The sequence below is a fragment of the Protopterus annectens genome, chromosome 6.part0 (assembly GCF_019279795.1).
Source record: "Protopterus annectens isolate FY-2018-M chromosome 6.part0, PAN1.0, whole genome shotgun sequence".
Taxonomy (NCBI): domain Eukaryota; kingdom Metazoa; phylum Chordata; order Ceratodontiformes; family Protopteridae; genus Protopterus; species Protopterus annectens.
Window position 1 is genome coordinate 1253092784 of NC_056737.1, and position 24464 is coordinate 1253117247.

The window sequence follows — 24464 nt, forward strand, 5'->3', positions numbered from 1 at the left end:
GAATGAAAAGGTCGTCCAAAAACCTCAAGTACAAGACCCACGAATCAGTCAATGGGATCCTAAAAATTAATTCACGTTCCCAACCATACATAACAATGTTCGCAAACAAAGGTGCACAGCTGTTTCCCATTCCTATACCATTTATTTGATGGAAGAACTCACTTCCAAAACTAAAATAATTATTCTTTAAAACAATGTCCATAAGAACCATAATGAAATTAACCATACAGTTCCCCAGTTCAGTCTTCTCAACTAAAATTTCATGGAAATATTCCAACCCTAACTCTTGAGGTATAGATGAAAATAAATCCACAACATCTACTGTGGTAAAGTGTAACTCCTCACTAAAATACTCATCCTTAATCCTACTCAGGAAATCCCAAGAATCGATTAAAATATGATCAATCTGAGCTAGGGATTTCCGCACCACTCTGTCGATAAAGACCCCCAATGAATAAGTAATACTATTCTGACAAGATATAATGAGTCGGTAAGGGGGGGTCATAGATACCTTTATGAGTCTTCGGGATACCGAAGACAACAGGAATATTTGGATGTTCATTGATCAGAAATTGGAGAGTCTCCTCATTAATAACTCCCTGGAAAAGAGAGTCATCAATTACCATTCTAATTTTTCTATAGGTGATATTAATTTAATTTTGCGAAACACACTGGTATTTGTTACCTTCTTGCAACATACTAAAAATTTTATTGTTATAGTCCACAGTGTTGACAATGGCCATCCCCCCACGCTTGCCCGGTTTCATAAATCTCAGAGTGGCCGTGCTTCTAAGGCCTACTAATAGTCCCCTCTCTTCTCTAGTCATAGTAAATGTATTATGTTTGTGTTGTTTTAACATATGACGTCTCTCCTGGGAACATATTCTATCAAATGTCCCAATAAGAGGGTGAAGGGGTGGATTGTAACAACTCTTCTTCTTCAGTTTGTTTGTACCTCCATTTTAGGGATTATCCCTAAATAAGTACCTTAAATTCATCTTCCTAGTGAATATTTTAAATTCAGTTAAAGTAGTACATAGATCTTCCTTTCTGGACTGCACAAACTTAACACCCTTCATTAAAAGGGAGAAGAAGTCCTTGTTGATATTAATACCTGCATAGTTAAAAATGTTAAAACCTTGATATGTATGGAGAACACCAAAAGAAATTTTAATCTCATTAACATTGGTTTCTCTCACAAGATCATCAGTACTATTCCCTAATAGTAACTGTTCTTCCTCCACTGTCTCTGGTTCCTGTATGTGTTTACCCTCCCCCTCCCTGAGCCCCTAAAATACATTACTGTCCGTCCTAGGGTTACTCTTGTTTTGGAGTCTCTCAGATCTCCTGAGAGGTGGGTACCCATGGTCATAAACAGCAGTGTCCCTACCACTATCCCTAGGTATGGAGTCCAGTTTGTTCTCATGTCCCCCATCCCCCTGATTTTCACCATTGTCCTTCCCCACTTCAGTGTAAGCTTTGGGCAATGGGTAGGCCAACTGATTATTATACTCAAATTCATCCCTCACCAATTTCCTCTTTTTCTGCTCAATATTGTTAGCCGCCTCATGCTCGACCTTGTCAAACACTTTATTATACCTTCCCAAAAAGTTGTTAAAATTGACATCTTTTAAAATAATATCATTTTCAATATCAATTTCATTTAACAAGTCATTAATTCTTTTGTTAACTTTCATAATAAATTCCATCAATTCCATGCCATGACGATCAAACATCTTTAATAATTCATCACATTCAGTCTGTCCCTTTTTAATTCCGTTTGGAAATCTATACACACGTAAACCTTTTGGAACCCTACGCTTAGCAACGCATTCAGTGAGACAAGCGTTGTCACATTGTAGGTTCCGAACCTTGGTTAGTTTGTGTTCAAGAGTCACTAACCTGGTATCAATAGTGTCACAACCCCATTGTTGTTTGATTTAAATAACCCAAAGTCACTCTTCGCCCAATCCTTAAAACGATCGTTGGAATTAATTAAACTGTTAGTCCCACGTGCACCATTAGCTGATTCACCTTCATCCAGGACTAACCTGCTCGTCTCCACAACCGTAAGCCCTCGATTCTCCAAACGGGTACCAAAAGATGATGTTTCACCCGTCTCCTTTAACTGATGTCCTCCTGTTTCTTCAAACCTAGGAGAAGGCGGGCGTTGCAGTTGGAGAACTGTCTCCTGTAATGCAAAATCCTTGTTCGTCAAGGTTAAAATAAGTTCCAAAATATTGGTGTCAGTCCCTTCCACACGCTGTCCACAGGGAAATGGTATCAAGCCAAAATCATCCTCAAAAACCGGGGATAAAACTTTCCCTTCCATTGCACAACTAGTGGAGAATTGAGAACCAGCCACAACAACACTAATAAGAAAAGGTGGTACTGAGAGGCAAAAACCACTAATAAAAACAAAAATGCCTCACAAGTGGCAAGAACCCGTCTCACGAGTTGTAAGTTAATACACTGGAATCCACACAACGAACAAACACTGTCTTTGGAGCAGAGTAAAATACTTTAATCCTCAAAAACAATCCAACACAGTCAAGCACTTTCATTGTAAAGACTTTTTCAAAACTGTGCTCACCATCAAACCAACACATTAAATAATAATCAACCATTGATTGAATAACAACCTTAAAGCGGTATTCCCACAACTGCCAAAAATACACTTCTGCCTAAATTCATAAACCCATCCTACATAAAACAATACACAAAATGTTTAAAACCTTAAGTACCCAGAGGTATAAAAAACAATGTTTCACAACATAAAACAAGGAAGTTTCATAGAAGGATTTACGAGCACTTGTATGGGATTAAGAAGAAGGACGATAATAATGCATTATTTAGGCACATTAACAAAAATCTTGACCACTTTTTTCACTTTGGGATTTTGGAGGTGCTCAGTTTTGATTTGAGAGGGGGGGACTGGACTAACAAGTTGGACCGGGCTGAAATGTACTGGCAGATCCAGTTGAATGCAACTGTAGCCCCAGGCATTAACGACCACATCAGTATTAAACCTGAGTTGAAACATAGGGCAACCATATTATAGTTACCCTTGTCAAGCACGTTTTATATGTACTTCTTTTCTTCCCATTTGTTTTATGTTGTGAAACATTGTTTTTTAGACCTCTGGATACTTAAGGTTTTAAACACTTTGTATATTGTTTTATGTAGGATTGGTTTATGAATTTAGGCAGAAGTGTATTTTTGGTAGTTGTGGGAATACCGCTTAAAGGTTGTTATTTAATCAATGGTTGATTATTATTTAATTTGTTGGTTTGATGGTGAGCACAGTTTTGAAACTTTCAAGATTATCACAGAATGTCCAGATTTTTGCCTCATATTTTTGATCCGTTGCCCATACAATTTGTGGTTTTCTGGACTTTTATGGCAAATCAGTGAGGATCGTATTCACTAAATACTGACAGACATTTGAGTTTCAGACTTCATATCCTTCAGAAAATGCATGGTAACACATGACCTTTTATTCTGACAACTTTCTAAGTTTATAAGAATCAATATTTAAAATATGCCCCTGTTATTGAGGCGTTGTCATCCTCCCCTCTATTATTTTTCGCTTTGTCCAGATTTTTTGTGCTAAGAGGTTGAGAGCTATGGTCACAATAACAGTATGAAGACACTCACCTGCCATTCCCTAGTGTAGTCCCAAAGTAGATAGACCTGTCAATACTAATGCAAATAGCATTACACATTATGTTTGGACTGCTCTGTCTGGACTTCACTTGTATGAGTACATGTCATTACACTTACATTCATCATTCTCACTGTGTGTGTGTGTGTGTGTGTGTGTGTGTGTGTGTGTGTGTGTGTGTGTGTGTGTGTGTGTGTGTGTGTGTGTGTGTGTGTGTGTGTGTGTGTGTGTGTGTGTGTGTGTGTGTGTGTGGCTCAACTCTGCTGCTGTAAATCAAAAACTATACATGAATATGCATGCTAGAGCAACATGCAGTGATTGTCTCTCTTCTTAGCCATGTTATGGAAAGAATGACAAACATGTTTGGCCTGGAACTCCACCTTCAGTCCCACGCCGGGTATCCATTCTCCACTCTTTCTGTATGCAGTAAGGCCAGAAATATTGTCTTGCCATCGGGAAGTTGAGGGTGATCCACCACCAGTGGCACCCCTCAATCTCTTGTAATTTCTTAATATGCTGGTTGCATGAAGGATCATGTCTGAGCAGTGTTGTCTACAGGTATCATGGGATCAGTTGTAACCTCCAACCTCATTTATCATGTCAGTGAGGTCAGTCCAGGTTTTGTCTTCAAACTGTATCGCCAGAATGGCCAAGGAGTCTCTGTCTATGTTCCTGGACAGTGGCAATTATGGTTTCATCTTCCTGGGGAGGAGAAGTCATCACCCCTAGTACAGTTGGTAGTCTGAAATACAGTGATGTGCACATAATAATATACCTATGTGAGCCCATTTATACAGTTGGATCTCTGGTGAGTTTATGTCAAAATAAACAGTGTGCATTCCTGTGCAATGCAAAGGTCTGTATAACACTGTGTGTGACAAATACTAATGTAACATATAAAAGGTGACAGCAATACCTTCATACATAACATTTTTAAAATAAACCTTACTTGTAGCATCTATAGAGGTCATGAGTAAGATTAGAACCCTCCCACTATATGCATGTTAAATGGATGTTTAAAGGTAACAGCATCATACCACAGAAGCCTACCTGAATTTCATTTTCACATGACAATACTACAGAAAGTAACAATTGAACAACTTACAGAAAGTGTCAGAAACCCTCAGGATACATAGACAGGCCATATGCAGTCAGATCCGTTGTATACTGAACCAGTACTGATAACACCTTTGTTAACAAGCATCATTGAAGAAATATCCATAACAGCAACAGCACATGTTTTAACTGTTTTGTTAGGACACATGAATATCTATAATATCAACATAACATAGTACATATGGATAGTGTTGGAATCCATAGGTTTCCATAGCTACACCACATTGTGCAAGGAATTACCAGTAAGAATTGCTGATGATCTGTAAATATGCCTTTATATACTTTTCAAATTTGCAATGTAAATCTGTCTGTACAAGTGCATATGAGACTGAAATCAATTATTTAAAATAGCAACACCTGCAGGTATAATTTTGAATCAAATATCACTATAGTAATTTACGACTTCTGTTTAAAATCGCATTTTGAGTAAAAAATAATTTAAACAGGTACCTTTGAAACTGGCTTCATGTGCCTTAACTCCCAGGTGCACTACATAAATACATGACAGGTATCAGTAAACAGTACCATGCATAGCACATGGCTGTTATCTGCCAGTATCTGATAACATGATATCAGCACCACTTCCAAATTTTGATTTTGATAGATTTATGGATCAGACCATTGCTAACAGTGAACTGGGTGGTGCCACACTGAGCATTTCTCTTTTTGTATTTTTCAGACTTTTTCCATTTCTGGATAATGATGTCTACTTTGAGGAGGCTGGGACATGTCCATGCACTCAAGTGGACCAAGGAGGATATGACCCAGATGTTGACTGTGTATGCTGAATTGGAGCAGCGAATGAGAGCCAGACCTAGGAACTTGGCCATGATAAACTTATGGAACTGGATCACGAGGGGGCACCAAAGAGTAAAAAAGTGCATTTGTGCATTTAATGTCCCATTAAGGGATGACAGGTTGGTTAACTTAACTGTCAGCAGGTGCATTTCAAAGAATGTTGGGTTTCTGTTCATTTTCAAGGAATATTGAGTTTCGGCAGAAGAGAGGTTTACTGTTGCTCACACATGCAAAGTCTGTCTTCAATGTGAAACTGTTTTGTTTAGCAAATGGCCACCATCAGTGTTTGTGCTATAAGGTTTTAGATCAGTGACAGTAGCACAACAGGTAGCATATCTCACCTGAGTGCTGAAAACTGTAGGTTCAACTTCCATACTGTGTACATGGAGTGCTGAGTGTGTTCTACTTTAGATAAGATGCCTAGTAAGCAGGAACCTTATGAAACTGAGATCCATTCCTTACTGGAATATTACCAGCTTACCAATTTGAGTGGCCTTTTGCGATTGGAATGTTCTGTAAGGTGTAGTTTTGTCATTATTGGTTTATACATTTTGTTTCATTGCTTACTGGAAAAATGTTCAAGCCTACAAATTTAAAACATACTTTAACAAATGATGCTGTATTATACAAAGAATATAATTTAATACAATCATGATGTTGTATCAAAGAACACATGTTCATGCATGGTGCAAAAAATATGTGCAACAGGCCTATAGTTTGAAAACAGCCCAAAGGTAAACATAGTTCTCCACTGGCCAGATGTATTTTTTAATGTGGTTTTCAATGCCATTAAAATGACTGTGAGTTTCAAGGGCAGAGAAGTTTACTATTCAGGTTGTCTGTTTTCAATGTGATACTGTATTGTTTTGTTTAGCAAATGGCTAACAGTGTTTGTGCAATAAACTTTGAAATAAAAGTTTTAACTATCTCTAATCATTGTAGAAATAAAGAAAAATAAAAACAGTATGCACACTGAGAGGTTTGAACTGTGTTTATGATAACTAGGGAAAAATAACCAAGTAATGGGACACTGGAATGGATGGGGGAGCTACATGTTTATTTGGGTCGTGTACTCCTACTTGTATATGTAGCAGCCATTTTGTTCTTTTCCTCTAGTACTTCTTTTTGACACTGTGCTTGGTGTTTTGCCTTTCACATGCGTGATCATAGGTTTAGTTCTGCCCTCTGTTGGAGTTATCTAGCATTGTTAGACCTGCATTTGCTCGTCTGTTATATTGCTTGGCTTCTACCTGCACTGTTCATGGATTATTTTGATATGTGTATATTTATCCAGTTTGTACTGTGATTCTAACTTATTACCCTCCAACACACATCTACCACTGGTCCTGCACATTCAGGTATGATTGCTACATAATTTTGCAACATGTTGTAATGTGATAGTGAATAGGTAGATACATTGTTCTGCATTTCACCAAAGCTATTATGCATTCCCAGCCTGTTTGACACCTTTCTGTTGCCTGTGTTGTGCAGCGTGCTGTCTGTGTAACGTACCTGTCCTTACTGTTTATTTCCAACCTTTGTCTGTCTTGTGTTACAATATTTGTTTTATGGGTATACCTGCTGTCATGGCTTTCTCTTCCTCTTTCTCTATCTTTAACTTTCCTTCTATTCTTACAAAAAAGTGGGACTATTCAAACAAAAATGCCCATGCCTTGATTTTTGCCTCAGATTTACATATTTAAACATCACTCTTGTGCATCCCTCTTTTTCACTCACACCCCACATCTTCTTTACTATCCCCTACTTTTCTTGGGTGTGCGCATTACTTGTGTTCCCCACGCAAGTCGCTAACTTATTGTTATCAAATGTTAGCTGCGGACATGTGGCTGTTATTTCTCTCCACCTTTTATATTTGTTTAGAAATGTTATGGATTCCTTTAGAATCTATAAATGCACATAGGCATCTTTTATCAGTATATGTCTTATGGAGATATCCGTAGTTGCCTCTGACCGTACTGCAAAGATTGATGATGATATATATATATATTACAAAAAGGCATTGGAGCTGTGAAACAAATATTTTTGTTAGTGAATGAATTACGGAAATATCCATAGTTGTCTGCAATATTTCTGATCAAATTTGTGACAAATTATGCATTTTACATTCAGATAGTTGGCATTCTTTCCTTTTTGTTGTATCATAATGGAGTCAGTTATATTCTGTAGTTTTCCTTAACCGTACTGCACATATTCTGTTTTATATATGTCTGTATAACTATCAGGATGCTTGAATTCTGATCATATTTCCATAACTTTGTTAAGGTATAGCGCACTTTGATACCCATTTCTTATTACTTTTGGATTACTTGCAGATTTGTTTAGTGAGCCATCGTTACTCTAATACTCCATTGTGCTCCGATTTATTCTGAGTTTCTTGTGGTACAGTTACGTATTAAATATTTACTGCAAGTTTAGCACTGATATCAGTGTAATGGACTGGATTATGTGAGTTTTATGGAATCTGGCCCATTATTGTCATATAAAAGTGAAATAATCACCAGGTGACAGCCAACATCTTGTGTACACATTTCACTCTGGTACTTCAGCTTATGAAGATTTATAACAATTTAATATCTTTTGCCACAGATCAACAGTCCTAAATAGGGACTATTTTAACAAATTTTAATTAATTAGCCAATTACTTGACCCAGTCCTTAAGAATCTCCATGCTATATATATATGCATAATTGAATAAGAGCACAGATAAAAATTTAGCAAAGACACCAGGACAGATTCTGCAAAGTATACAGAATGTATTTACAGACAGTGCAGCATGACAAAGGAAGATTCCAGAGCACCTGCTGTGGATGTGATTCCAGAAGACATGCTGAAGGCAGACTAACTACTTAATTATTCAGTGTAGGATAATTGGGGATTTTGCGCATGCCAGTGTGATTCCAAAACACATCATGCACACAGAACGCAACTTAAATGCGACAAACAGTTATGCCAATTCCACCTCCAAAAATTGTCAGTGCATACATTATGGACCCCAAGGATTTCAGGCAAATACTAGGGATTATGGCGAAATCCATAGCAAAACTGAAAAAAATATATAGCAATGCAACCTGCTGCTACTACCCTGCAACAAACAGCAGTGATGGAAACCATAAATGAGGATGTGGCTGTGCATCCTACAAGGCAACCAGCTAGAGTTTGAGCAAGGCTGCAACTAAACCAGTTGTCAGACCAGCAAATAATCGGCAGATACCATCTATACAGACTAATGGTGCAAGCTGTCTATAACATGTGTGCCCCACATATGTCTGTGCAGACCCTGCAAGAAACCCCCCACTCCCTTAAAACCAAAGTGTGTCTCAGCCTGGGTGTACTCTCATCTAGGAAATTCAAGAGACACATGGGGGATTTTGTGAGAGTATCACAGATAGCTGCCAGTGAAATCCTGGCCAAATTCTTGGCAGCAATGTGCAGCAAGCTGGATGACTACCTACATTTCCTATCCACACCCATGGAGCAGAGAACTGTAGTGCACCAGTTCTATAACATATCAAACTTCTCCCATGTACTGGGTGCAATAGATTGCACACACATGCCTATCAAGACACCAGTACATCCAGAAGCATTTGATAAATATACAGAAAGGGATGACCATCCATCAACTGCCAAGTTGCCTGTACAGCAGATGGCAGCATAACAAACATCATGCCAACACACACTGGAAGTGTCCATGATGCTGCCATTTGGAGGGAAAGTGGACTCAGGGCTGCATTCCAGCAAGGTGAAATTCCAGAAGGATTGCTTCTGGCTAAATTCATGAACATAGCTAAGATGTAACTGAAGGATCCCCCATAACAGTATCCAGTCTAAACAAAAGTGTTTTACCTCTCCCAACAGGTGACTGTGGTTATCCTGTTGAGCTGTGGCTAATGACCCCATTCCATGATCCATCCCATCCTGCACAGGAAGCCTACAATAGAGCATATGCAACATTCAGAAACACCATAGAGCATGCATTTGGTGTATTGAAAGCTAGGTTCAGATGTCTCTACACATCTGGAGGTGCATTGGAATACAAACCTGAGAAAGCAGCACAGATGATAACAGTGTGCACTATACTGCACAACATGATAACATGAGCACATGGCAGTCTTCCAGCTGCAGTTGTGGTGAACTACCACAAGAACTACAAATGTCTGAAGAGGATATCCCCCATTTATTGGAGGAGGAGAAGGAGGACATAGGGACAGAAGTCACAGATGTAGGCAATATAGAGCGCAACCAGAAGTGCAGACCCAGGCTACACACAGCATCTTACCCAGGCATTTGGCTCATGACAAGCCACGTGCACATGTGCACACAGATGAAACATTGATGATCAGTTGTTGCCCCACAACAGCAACACAGATTTCATTTAATGGCAAGGACCCACTAGATGTATGCACTGAGCATCACACATGACATGAGCCTAACCTATTCCAACATGAACATATCCAAATGTGTCAAAAATAAAAATCTCAGCTCAGGGCCTATCCGACACAGGTATGCATATACACATTCTGTGTTATCACTAGCTGTTCAACAATAAGGGACACACATCAGTGCTACACTTACATATCTATATAATATCGTAACATGAAAAAAGAGAAATCATGCATGACATCATGAAGACATTTGTATTTTATTTTAGAAACACATGTCACAGCACAGTGGTATTGAAATAATATGTGTACTACACTGTTAGATACACTCTAATGCAGTCTTGGTTGACCTCGTTGACATCTTACACCATCTTACACCATGATTCACCCTACCACGATCAGGTACAGACACATCTTGCCCTGTTTGCTCCAGAGAAGATATGGATGGGTGTACAACACTATGTTCAGATGAAGGAGCATGACTTTGAGTTGAAGGCCTTGTGACTGGTGGGACTTCAGCAGATGGGCCAGCAGTTGACATATGTACAAGATGGACCACAGACAGGGATTCCCAGTGGTCAATGTTGGTTCTGCGGACAGGTGACTTGACTTTCACAGGCTGCACTCTTCTGTGTATAATCATGGAAAGCAGATTCCTGTTAGTAGTATGACACTGTTACAGTACAGTAGAGGGAAGGTTTTCCACCGGCCATGCCAGAGGTAGCAGACTTTCATTCTGACCAGTCAATGCAGCCATAATCTCACTGTGTCTGTACTCTTGTCCTTCATGCATGACACGTATCTAGTGTGCCAAACAATCTGTGGCACGGGCAAGTGCATGGACATCTGAATGATGGTGTAGCTGTGTCCACTCATTTGCCTGCAACAGGAGGCACACACCCTCTGTCATGTGGCCATGTCCAAAATCTGCTTGCGTGCATCTATGGCAATGATCTGATTCTGGTTGACGTGTGGATCCAGCAGCAGCAGCAGCAGTTCCAACTGTGGTGCGGTGATCAAAGGGCTCATCCTGTTCAACATCAACTGTTATCATCCTCTGAATCCATAGACAATTTGACCTCCACATCTGAAGATACATCCAGTGCAACATTTGTGTCACCTTCATAGACGGAATCTCCAAACAACTCAGCGCCCTCTGTGCCAGGGGCCATACTACCAGGCTGAGACACATCATGAACAACATCATGGTCAATGGATGGGCTACTAGATGATAAAGACAGTTGGTGTGCTACAAGATGCAAAGACATAGATCAGGACTATGGGCCTACAGCACACAGGTTCATAGGTTCATAGGAGGTTATCAGGCTAGCGGGCCTAGAGTCCTTACAAGCCTAGCCATATTAATCCTGAGTTGCCTCAATTGTCCTTGGTTAGATGGATGTAATTCGTAGATCGAGTCTATGAGGGACATGGGGTGCCACTGCTGGGATGAATTTGTGGTCTTCCATCCATTTGACCAGGCTGCACTTGAATAGGGCAGTGAGGAACTTTGCTTCATGTGAATTGGAAGTTAATTCCAGAGTATCGGCAATCTCTGGCAGATATATCTTTCTCTCTATCATAGTTTCATAGTTTCATAGTTTCATAGTAGTGTACTAGGCTATCTGCCCGGGGGCATTTACAAGCCTAGCCAACAGTGATGTGGCTTTACGCCACCCCATACTATGTAGTTGCGCCTCTCTAGTAGTGACACATGTGGAACCCCATTATTTAGTAAACTATACCTCTGTCTAGTAGTGACACTGAGGTCACTCCCGGGGTAAACTTGCGATCTCCCATCCATGCATCGAGATTTTTCTTGAACAGTGCCAATGAAGGGCTCTGTCTCACGTGAACTGGGATTTTGTTCCAGAGTATGGGTAACCTCTGTGTTATGATTACCTGACTTTCTTTTTCAAGTAAACTTACTCTTGTTCGGATTATTTGAGTGACTGTCATCAATTCCTGTTGGCAGGCCTTTTACCAACACCTCTAGGGGTATGCAAATCTGATTTCTTAATCAACTGGAAATGCACAGAAAATAGGATCCTTTTGAAACTTCTACTTTCCCCAGGTAACTCAACACCCACCCACTTGATGCAGATCTAAATACTCCCCATCAAACTGCCAATACCTTTAACTCTTTCTTCACTGAGACTATACTATCTCTAGCTAGGCAACTTATCTCTGATAACTCCAGCCTTCCCATCAACTTACCACACTCTTCCTCTAAATTCAAACTACAACCCATTTCTACTTTTCTCATCTATAAATTTATTCATAAACTTAGCCATGTACTCCATCTGCTGACGAACTTCCTTCCCAATATCTCCAAAAAGCAGCCAAAGTAATTGCTTACCCTATATTTATACTTATAAATAGGACAATCCAAGAAGGAACCATCCCAGATATCTGGAAAATCCCCCATATTATCCCCTTACATAAAGGTGGGAACTCCAATGATTACACTAACTATCGGCCAATTGCTCTTTTATCACCCTTAGCAAAAATTATGGAGAAATGCATTCACCGACAACTTTTACATCATCTCTCTCTACATAACTTAATAGCAAGCTGTCAACATGGCTTTAGGCCATCACATAGTACCACCACTGTCCTCATATCCTTCACAGATACCATCAATAGTAACCGCAACAAAAACATCCTCTCATCTGCACTCTTCATCGACCTCTCTAAAGCCTTCGACATGGTTAACCATACCCTCCTAATTAATATTCTTGAATCTCTTTCCTTTGATTCTCTGGCCATTAAATGGTTTAGATCATACCTCAGCAATAGGCAACAGGCAGTTCTCTGGGAAAATCAAATTTCTTCCTTTTTACCTGTCACCATCGGGGTCCCTCAGGGCTCCATTCTTGGACCACTTCTTTTTTCCTTATTTATTAATGATCTCCATGTAGCAATTCCTCAAGCCACCTGTATTCAATATGCAGATGACTCCACACTAATATGCTCAGCAACCTCTCCAACTGAACTATACTCTCTTACTCAAAATGTTTTCAATATTGTAGAAGCATGGTTTACCAAATGTTGCCTCCTTCTTAATGCCAAAAAAACAAAACTCCTTCTCTTTACACCCACTACTAGGTCCACCCCCTTAGACTTCTAAATCTCTTCAAATAATGGCACTGTCATTTTCCCTGACTCTACCACCAAACTTTTAGGAATAACCATTGACAAAAATCTCTCATTTGATCACCATATAAACAACACCATTAAAATAGTCAACAGAAAAATAGGATCCTTATATAGAATAAAACCTTTCTTAACCTCAACAGCCAGAACCAAGATCGCTCACTCCCATCTAATCTCAACTCTTCTGTATGCCTCACCTATATTTACCAACCTTAAGAAAACTAACCTCAACAAATTAGCAACTTCCTACAATAATATTGCCAGATTCGCTACTGGCAACCCCTTCAGAACTCACCACTGTTCTAATCTTAGACAACTAGACTGGCTGGAATTCCAAAACCATCTGATAATCCCCCATCTCACAATTGCCCACAAAATATTTTACCAACCCAGTAATACCCCTATACTCTCAAAACTCTTAATCCCATATAATAATCTGAACTCCTTACGCTCTTCTAGCATACTCCTTGCAAGCTTAACTAAATCAGCTAGTGACTCTCTGTTTACTAACACAGCAGGAAAAAACTGGAACCTGCTACCCAATGAACTAACACTAATTACATCCTTGCCACTCTTTAAACAAAAACTAAAAAAACACCTCCAAAGGCACTGGCTATGCCTTTGTAGTAACCCTGACTATCAACCGTCTTTCACCCCTGTTTCTTCCTCTTCTAACCATACTTCGAAACATTTAAATACTTAGTCTTGTAATTAAGACTGACACTATTTAAACTCTAATCAACTTATTGCTTAAATCCTTTAACCTGATGTGAACTATTGTACATAACACTTACTGTATTATATCTGTTTTAGCTTTCTTAAGCAATATTATGTTCACTGTTACTTTTCTTAAGTGTCTTTGATCTCTGAAATGTTATAACTACCTGTTTTATTTGGTTTATTAATCCTATAGTTAACATGTAACAATATTTACAAATTTTTTGAAAATGGTATTTCCACATATTTGTAAAAAAATATATCATGTGCCATTCCAAACATCATGCTGCATCATGAATGACATTCTGTATTGATAGAAACACATTCCAACTGTGGTGCGGTGATCAAAGGGCTCATCCTGTTCAACATCAACTGTTATCATCCTCTGAATCCATAGACAATTTGACCTCCACATCTGAAGATACATCCAGTGCAACATTTGTGTCACCTTCATAGACGGAATCTTCAAACAACTCAATGCCCTCTGTGCCAGGGGCCATACTACCAGGCTGAGACACATCATGAACAACATCATGGTCAATGGATGGGCTACTAGATGATAAAGACAGTTGATGTGCTACAAGATGCAAAGACATAGATCAGGACTATGGGCCTACAGCACACAGGTTCATAGGTTCATAGGAGGTTATCAGGCTAGCGGGCCTAGAGTCCTTACAAGCCTAGCCATATTAATCCTGAGTTGCCTCAGTTGTCCTTGGTTAGATGGATGTAATTCGTAGATCGAGTCTATGATAAATACTGACTACTCCTGTACATGAGGGACATGGGGTGCCACTGCTGGGATAAATTTGTGGTCTTCCATCCATTTGACCAGGCTGCACTTGAATAGGGCAGTGAGGAACTTTGCTTCATGTGAATTGGAAGTTAATTCCAGAGTATCGGCAATCTCTGGCAGATATATCTGTCTCTATCATAGTTTCATAGTTTCATAGTTTCATAGTAGTGTACTAGGCTATCTGCCCGGGGGCATTTACAAGCCTAGCCAACAGTGATGTGGCTTTACGCCACCCCATACTATGTAGTTGCGCCACACTAGTGCTGACACATGTGGAACCCCATTATTTAGTAAACTATACCTCTGTCTAGTAGTGACACTGAGGTCACTCCCGGGGTAAACTTGCGATCTCCCATCCATGCATCGAGATTTTTCTTGAACAGTGCCAATGAAGGGCTCTGTCTCACGTGAACTGGGATTTTGTTCCAGAGTATGGGTAACCTCTGTGTTATGAATCTATCCCTCCAGCATGTCCTATTCATATTTGTGCAGAGGTTGAAATCTTTAGCTCGTGTGGTTCTGGTGGATTTGGATTTTTGAGATGGAGCATGTCCATCAATTCCTGGTTGGACATGGCCCTGTATGTTAGGCACAAATCACCTCTGAGCAGGCGGTATGCTACTGAATAGAGCTGGAGTTTCTTTAATCTAACTGGATAAGGCACATGTTTTAGACCTATGATCCTCTTGGTGAGGTACTTCTGGGGTCTTTCCAGTTGCTGCATGTGCCGGTGAGATACATCCCAAATGGAGCATTATATTCGATCATGGGCCTGATGAGAGGAATACAGAGGTACAATGACCTCCTTTGATCTGGATGAGAATCCCTTCATGATGAGATGGGCTAGGTAGAAAGTCTTTCTGACCACTTTGGCAACATGGTTGTCAAAGGAGAGGTCACTATCGACTTGAGTCCCCAGGTCTCTGATTACATCTTCTGTATTCAGTGGGTTATTGTCTACGTGATAGTTTGTGGGTACTTTGTTTTCCCATAGGCGATGACTATACATTTTTTGGCGTTAAGTTTGAGGCCATGATTCCGGCACCAGTTGTCCGTTTCAGTGAGACCTTTCTGTAGGATGTGTGTGTCAGCAGGTGAATCCACTATGGCGCCAAGTTTGCAGTCATATGCAAACTTTGTCAGCCATAATTCTTCCATGTTTGCTTTCACATCTGAAAATAAATGCCGAATAGGTGGACCCAAGACTGAGCCCTGTGGGACACCACTTGTGACGGGTTTTGAGTCTGACATGGCTCCAGCAATTTTAACCTTATGGGTTCTGTTTTTTAGCCAATTTGCTACCCATCTTGTGACATATGGATTTACATTTAGGCTGCTGAGCTTGTCGATGACGCCAGAGTGTGGTATTGTGTCAAAGGCCTTAGCCAAGTCCAAATAGGCAGTGTGGACAGCCTTGCCCTCATCGATGGCACTAGTGACTGTCTCAAAGAAGTCAACCAGGTTTAAGAGGCAGGATCTGCCTTTACAAAACCGAACTGTGTGGGATCAAGGGTCTGCAGATCACCAATGTCACCATTTATGAGTTCCATGATGATCCTTTCCATAGCCTTACAGATCAGGCTGGTCAAACTTATGGGGTAGTTACCTGGGTCAGTTGAATTTCCCCTTTATGGGTGGGACCACTGTTGCTGTGCGCCAGTGTTCAGGTACATATCCTGTAGTGAGGCTAAGATTGAATAGAGTTCTTAGGGTCGGGTTTAGTTCATCTTGGAGTTCACGTAACACGCAACCGGGATACCATCGGGTCCCATAGATGCTGTGTTTTTGCCTTGTTGAGTGCTGATTTCACCTGTGTGTCTGTGATGACAGGTAGGTTACATTCAGCAGGGATAGTTACTTCATCTTTAGGGGTGAGGGAGGGAGAAATTTGCACTGAACCTATCTGCCAGAATGTTGGCAATGTCAGTAGGGTCAGTGAATTTTTGTTATTGTGTACCAGCTCAGAGCATATCTGAGAATTTCCTCCCAAGGTTCTGACATAATTGAAGAAGGCTTTATGATTGTCTTTGGTATCCTTGGCAATCTTTTTCAAAGTTTGCTTTAGATGTTTTTATGAGAGCGTAGTTTTTACTTGTGCTGATCAGGAAGCCTTTCCCTTGTGGGATTTGGCTCTGTCCTGCAGCAGCTTCCTTCTTTGTTGTACAGTTTGTTTATAGCGGGGTCCACCAAACCGGGCGTTTTCCCTTGGTGGAGAGGGTCTTGGTTTTAGTTGGGATTGCCTGATCCATGCATTCCTGGAGATGTCCATAGAAGGCTTTTGTGAAGGATTCAGCATTTTGGGATGTGGTTTCCATTGACCCAGTAGGCTTAAAGGATATCATTTCCGACTTAAGGAGCTCAAAGTCAGCTTTTGAGAAGTTTTTCACTGTAGTCTTTGTTCTGGGGGTGGGGTGGGATATGTACATCCAACGTGATCAGTTTATGATCAGATCTTACTAGTGAGGGGTTTATATCCGTGAGCATTTGGACCCCATGTTTGTGATAATCAGGTCAAGTATATTATCTCTCCTCGTAGGAGAGGTGACCAGTTGCTCCATAGCATTTGAGTTTATGAATTCCAGGAATCTTTGGGCCAGGGTGTTAGGGCTAGAATAGTGGGCCCAGTCTATGTTGGGGTTGAAGTCACCCAATATGATGGTGTTTGGTGTGACATTCATATCCTCCAGTGTTTTCAGGAATGCTTGATGGGATTCTGGGATTGGGAGGGTGTTCTATAACATGCGACCAGTTGTATGGCAGTTTACCTATGGTGAGTAAAACTTGTATGGTTTCTGATGCTTCATGAGCAGCCACCAATCGAGAGGTGTAGGTGTCTTTATGAAAATGGACACTCCCCTCCTTTGTGGTTGACCTGGAACTTGAGGCGAAATGCATGATATGAGGTATAGCCTGGTAGTGCTGGAGTACTTTCAGGAGCCTTGAACCAGGTTTCAGTTACTGCACAGACATCGATGTTCTCCATACTGAGAAGTGCTTTGAGTGCCTGCATCTTGAGATTTAGACTTCTGGCGTTGAGCAGCATTACCCATAATTTTTTCCGTTTTGTTTTTATGGGTTGATTTGTCCTTTGAGCATTGCCTCAAAAGGCACTATGGGGTGGCAAGAGCCTTGGCCAGTATCCGGAAGCCCAGTGGTGACAGGTGCAAGCCATCCCTCAGCAACGTGGCTTGTCCAGCATATCATCCCAGGCTGACAGACATTGGATCCCCCTAGAATGACACCAGTGATTAAGCCAATTGTTAAAACTGATCATTTTGTCTTTGTACTGAGGCATCATTCTTGGCGAAGGTAGGATGCTGCTCAGGGTCAGGGTCATACCAGTCTGGGCTACATAATCGGAGAGCTCCTCGATGTCTCTTTTCATGTAGTCCAGGGAGGTACGTCTCAGGTCATTCACACCGCATGGACAATGACTGAATCATATTTGTACTTGCTTTGGAGTGACCTGAGGCGTGTGTAATGTGGCGGATCCTAGCCCCGATAGGCAGCTCACCCTCTCCTTATTCAGCCTGGTAAGTGGAACATCGGTGTGTCTGACTATAGAGTCACCTATTACTAATGTCTCTAGCATAGTATTTTGCCTTAGGGGCTGTGAATGTGTGACACACCTGTTGCTTGAGGTATGTGTTGTAGGTGTTGTGTTTTGTGGGGGTGTATTTCTGGGTGTCTGCTTTGGAGGCCTCTGTTGTTTTGGTAAGTTTTTTACAAGAGCCTCCGAGTATGTCTTTGTGTTTTTATGTGTTTGGTTTGCATTGGTGGTGGTTATATGTGTGACTGGTTTTGCTTTGGGTGTGGGTACCATCTCTTCCTGACTGGTCTTGCCAGTCCTGAGTTGATCAAAGGGCTCATCCTGTTCAACATCAACTGTTATCATCCTCTGAATCCATAGACAATTTGACCTGTTAATGTCACATGCTAGGTTAAGATTCCTAGATCGAGTAGCTTTAGTACCATTTGACTTGTGGACGTGCAGCATATCCATCAGGGCAGGGTCAGAGACTGTCCTTTCAGCCAGCCACTAGTCACCTCTCAGTAGCCTATATGATACAGAGTACAGTGATAGGGCTTTCAGTCTATCCATGTAAGTCATGGTTTGTAGGCCCTGCATTTTCTTGGTGAGAAACTTCTGTGGTCTCTCAAGCTGCTGCAGGTATCTGGTGAGGTACATGCAGAATGGAGCATTGTATTATGTTAATGGTCTGATGAGGGTCAAGTACAGTGGAGTTATAACATCCTTAGACCTGGATGTGATGTCCTTACTTATGAGATACACAATGTAAAAGGCTTTTCTTACCACTGTGGAACCTTGATGGTTGAAGTTTAGATTGCTATCTACCTGTCTTCCCAGATCTCACACCACTGGGTTTGAGCTTAGGGGAGTGCTGTCATTTTGTAATTAGCAGGGAATTCCACTTTGCCAAAGGGGATAATAACGCACATTTTACATTTAGTTTTAGACCATTGCTTTTTCACCAGTCATTTGTCTGTGTTAACCCCTCCTGTAATATGTTAACATAATTGGGGGACTCAATAATTGCACCCAATTTGCAGTCATCAGCAAGCTTGGTAAGCCAAAGGCCACCTACCTTAGCCTGGACTTTGAAGACAGAGTCCAAACAGTAAAGGACCCAACACAGATACTTGTGGTACGCCACTGGTGATGGATCTACTGGTAGAGGTGGAGTCACTAACTATGACAGTATATGCTCTGTTGGTGAGCAAACTGGCTAGCCATCTAGTGATATAAGGGCTAATCCCCAGCTGGGAGAGTTTCTCAATAATACCTGAGTGGAGGATTGTGTCAAAAGCTGTGGCTAGGTCAAGATAGTCAGTATGCACTGTCTTACCTTCATCCAGGGCTTTGGTGACTTTCTTGAAGAAATCAACTAGGTTTAATAAGCATGATCTACCCTTAATGAAGGCAAATTGGGTTGGATTTAGAGTATGAAGATTGCTTTTGTCTTAGTAGATAAGGTCCATAATGACTCTTTCCATGGCCTTGCAGATGAGGTTGGTTAGACTTATGGGTCTATAGTTCCCAGAGTCAGTTGATGCCCCCCTCCTTTGTGCAAGGGTATTACTGTTGCTGTTCTCCACTCTGCTGAAACAAAGACAGTTCTCAGCCTATGGTTAAAGAGGATGCCAAGTGTGTCCACTAGGTCCTGTTTTGGATTACATAATAAGCAACCTGGGATGTTATCTGGTCTCATTGAGGTCATGTTTTTGGCTTTGGAGAGCGCAGATATGAATTGATCTCTAGAGATACTAGGCAGAAGACTGGTGTCAGGTATGGTTTCGGGTATGGCTGGAGGGGACAGGGGCTTAAGTTTGTTCCAAATCTGTCAGCTAGCAAGTTGGGAATTTCCTCTGGTATAGTATGAGTGGTATCATCAACTACCAGTTCAGCACATAGGTGGGCATTCCTTTTAGATTTTACATGTAGTTAAAGAATGCCTTATGGTTATACGTAGCTAGTTATGCTATTATAGCTTTGTTATTAGCTTTATAGGACTTTACAAGATTTCTGATTTGTTTGTTCAAACTGTGGAGGAAATTCTTCCTCTGTTGGGTCAGTTCCCTTTTGTTCTTAAACATCAGATTCTTCCTTTTGTTACATAACCTGTTTATACTTAACGTCCACCAGAGTGGCTTGTTTTTTTTTCTGGAGAACTTGGTTTTAATCTGGCCAGGTACAGACAAGTCTATAGAGTTGCTTAAGTGTTTATATAGGGTATTTGTGTACACTTCTGCATTGGAGTCATTGTTGTATGTGATTGTGGTGGGTATAAAACTTTTTATACCATTGCTTAGTAGACTGTAGTTTGCTTTGGAAAAGTTTTTTTTTAGCTTTTATGCTCCTGTGTTGGTGACAGGTTCAATAGTTACTTCAAACAAGACTGATTTATGGTCCAACCTTACCAGGGAGAGCATCAAACAGGGGGAGTGACCCCCTCATGTTGATGAGTACTATGTATAGGACATTTAAGCCCCTTGTGGCAGTGCTGACTATCTGTTTCAGAGCATTTGTATTGACAAAATCCAGGAACCTCTGGGTGAGCTAGTTTGTGCTCATGCATGTCACCCAGTTGATGGAAGGATAGTTGAAATCTCCCATGACTAAGGTGTTTGACTGCATGATGAGTGACTCCATTAAGTCAAGGTAGGTGGTGTGCTTTGGTTGGTTCATGGTGCGGACCTATAGCTCGCAATGATTTGGTAGGGTATTTTGCCTATAGTTAATTGGACATGGAGTAGTTCAAGAAAGTTGTACATGATGAATATAAAATACAACTGGCATATATATTTTACTGCAATGTGGCAAATAACACTGACTTCATTTGCAGTCTAATGTATGCATGTTTCAACAGAATGTACATAACGTAACTACATACTCTATTAAAATGGCCAACATACATAACATATGTGATGCATAAAAACATAGAAACACACCTGGCAAACATTCATGGGATGTTGCTGTTGATCCACTGTGCTGAATTTCAACTAGTATAGAGAAAAACAAGGCTTTATGAATGACATCATTCACAACATGTACCAAGTGAACTTAATTTAAAAAAGACTGAATTTGTGACATACACATACCACTCATACGGGCACTTCAGGACTCCTGCTGTGTAGAGGTTATGGTCTCCACTGTGGATCCTGCAGTGGGAAAATAAACAGAAAGGGAGCACAGTCATGTAGTTCTACTAATGACAGCATCACATACTAAATAGAGTAACATGGGCTGCAAACACTCATGTGATATGCATTGCAACTGTATACCAGGAGGGCCTGTAATGACAAATATTGACAAAGATTTCAGTCATCACATGTGCTAAACATTGTTGAATGCTCTGACAATGTCACTGTAATATATCTAGTCTTTCTTCACTTGATAATGCATGGCTTGCTCCTTCCCTGGCTGTACCTGTAGTGTCCAAGGTTACAGAAACAACAATGTAACAGTAAACAGCAGTGCCATTAATGAGGTGGGGGCACCAAGAAGGTAGTGTGCACAGCAACAGTACAGAGACATTCATCTGCTGTTCCCTGCTGTAGGCCCGAAGTAGATGGACCTGTGAATATTAATGCAATAAACATTACAACTCCAGTTTACACTGCTCTTTCTGCAACTCATCTAAATATACGTATGTTCATCATCCTCACTTTACTTGGAAGTTTGCTCATGGCTCATCTCTGCTGCTGTAAATTAAACACAGGAATACATAAATGTGCATGCTTAAGAACTGTGCAGTGATTGCAAAATACTCATCCCTGTACTGAACATGGATACATATATGTCCATCAAAGATCATCCACTTCAATCCTACCACCAGGGATTCATTGCTCCCTGGTTGCTTTATAAAGTGAGACCAAGAAGATTTCAATGTCATCAGGGGTTCAGTGGCAGTCCACCACTGGTGACATCCCTCAACCGCTCATAATGTGGGGCTCTGTTGGCTGCAGAGAGAATCATGTCCAAGCAGCAATGTCTACAGGCCTCATGGGAGTGGGTGTGGCCTTCTACAGTACTGATCATGTTGGTGAGGTCTGTCCATATTTCATTTCTCCACACAGTATCCCCTGAACAGCACAGGAGTCTCCTTCCATATTGGCAGAGAGTATCAATGATGATGTAATTTTCCTGGGGGGGGGGGGTTCACCCCTAGGATGGTGGGTCATGTGGATAACATTGATACACAGATGTGATAAAACTCATGGATAAGCACATGGATGCATCTGAGTCAATGAACAGGATATGTCAAAATAAACAGGATGCATTCCTGTGCAATGCAAACATCTATATAACACTATCTGTGAGAAATACTGACATGACATGTGAAAAGTATTAACAATGGCATCATACAACATAACGTGTAATACTGTGTACTTTGTGACTTAGATTCAACCCCCTGTCATTAGATAAATGTTAAATACAGTGCTAAAGGCAACAGCATCATGCCACCACGATCTGCGTACAATTCACAGTACAATATTAAAACACTTAATTAAACAGCTTATGGAAAGTGGCAACATACCTTTGGATCTGTAGGTAGTACAGAACCCTAGTAAATTGACAAGAGTACTGATAACACCTTTGTTAAGAAGCATCATTGAAAAATATGTGTAACAGCATAAGAATATGGTATAACACTGTTTTAGGAGTCACGATTTATTAACTATCCATAACATCAATATCACATAATAGCTACAGATACTGTTGTAATCCATATGCTTCTGTGGATCCCCTACAGAACACTGATAGCCCAAAACACCGTCACCCATATGGCCGATGCCATATGGTCAACACTCACAATAACGACAGTGCCAGAATTTCACAATAAAGGAAAATAAAATTTCCTTTTTTGTGCTAGCAGGGGGGCTATGCCCCAAGTATCCCCCACACACCCCGTACCTTTAATATACCAACTCCGAGATCGCTCTACAGTGCAAGAATGGAAATATTTCCATTCTGCACTATTGGGAGATAGCGTTTTCCCATTTTCAATATTCTGAACATCGACCATATGGCATCAGCCATATGGGTGTCGGCGTTGTGAGCTGTCAGCATTCTGTATGGGACCCATTTCTGTAGGTAGACCACAGAGTACAAGGAATTACCAGTAAAAATAGCAGATGATCCGAAAATCCTCCTCCATATGCTGTTATCCATATGCTGTTATCATTTATATTGTAAGCTTGTCTATACAACTGCATATGGAACTAAACTAAACAATTTAGAAGAGCAACACCTGTATGCATACATTTTAAGACATCACTCTAGGAAATTATGAAAACTTCTGTAAAACTTAAGATATGGATTAAGTATGACTTTAAACATGTATCTTTAAAAATGATTAACTTTAACAGATGTACTAATTACCACTACATAAATTCCACCAGTTGCCAATGTACCTCACACTCAGACTCTCATAATCAAAGTCCACCTTGTGTGCACCTAGCTTTAAATACCATTTGTGCCTTACATAATAAAACAGGTCAATTAAAATTCAAGTTTTTTGAATCCCATTCCTGTGCATAATCTTAGAACATGTCATATGTGCCACTTTTAAATACTGATTTTGATACATTTTTTTATTAGACTGTTGCTAACTAAGAACTGAGCGGTACCTCAGTAAGCATTTCTCTGTGTTTCTGTTTTTATGATTTGAAAGGCTGGCAAACTGTGATCACAATTTCAAGTAGGCTGTGATGTGTCCATGCACCCAACTGGACCAAGGAGGAGATGACCCAGATGTTGATGGTTTACACTGGATTGGAGCAGAGGATGACAGCCAAGCTCAGGAACTTCCCTATGATCAAAGTGTGGAGCCGTGTCACCAGGAAGTATTGACAGAGGACAGGGATCTTCCACACTGGAGAGCAGGTTCATCACCACTTTGATAACCTGCATCTGAGGGATGCAGCCTAGCTTTGAAGGAGACTCAATGACATGTGAGACAGCCCATAAATCCCTACAGTAAGTATCAATATTCTACTTATTTCTCAGTATTTCTACAGATTTTACAGATATTTGACCCATATATATGATATGAATTTTGTTTTAAGCACATTTTTGTCTCCTCTGTGAATTAGCTCATGGGGATAACTCATTGGAAGTTATACTTACTGCCCTCTTGACTATGGGTTTGATACTCATGTTGTTATTTTATCTAATAATTAATTAATAGGTTATTGTGACCTTTTAAGTTGTACAATTGTTTCACATTTAAATACATAATTTCACATAGCCAATGTCTTCATGTATCACTGACACGTATACCACCTAGGTCAT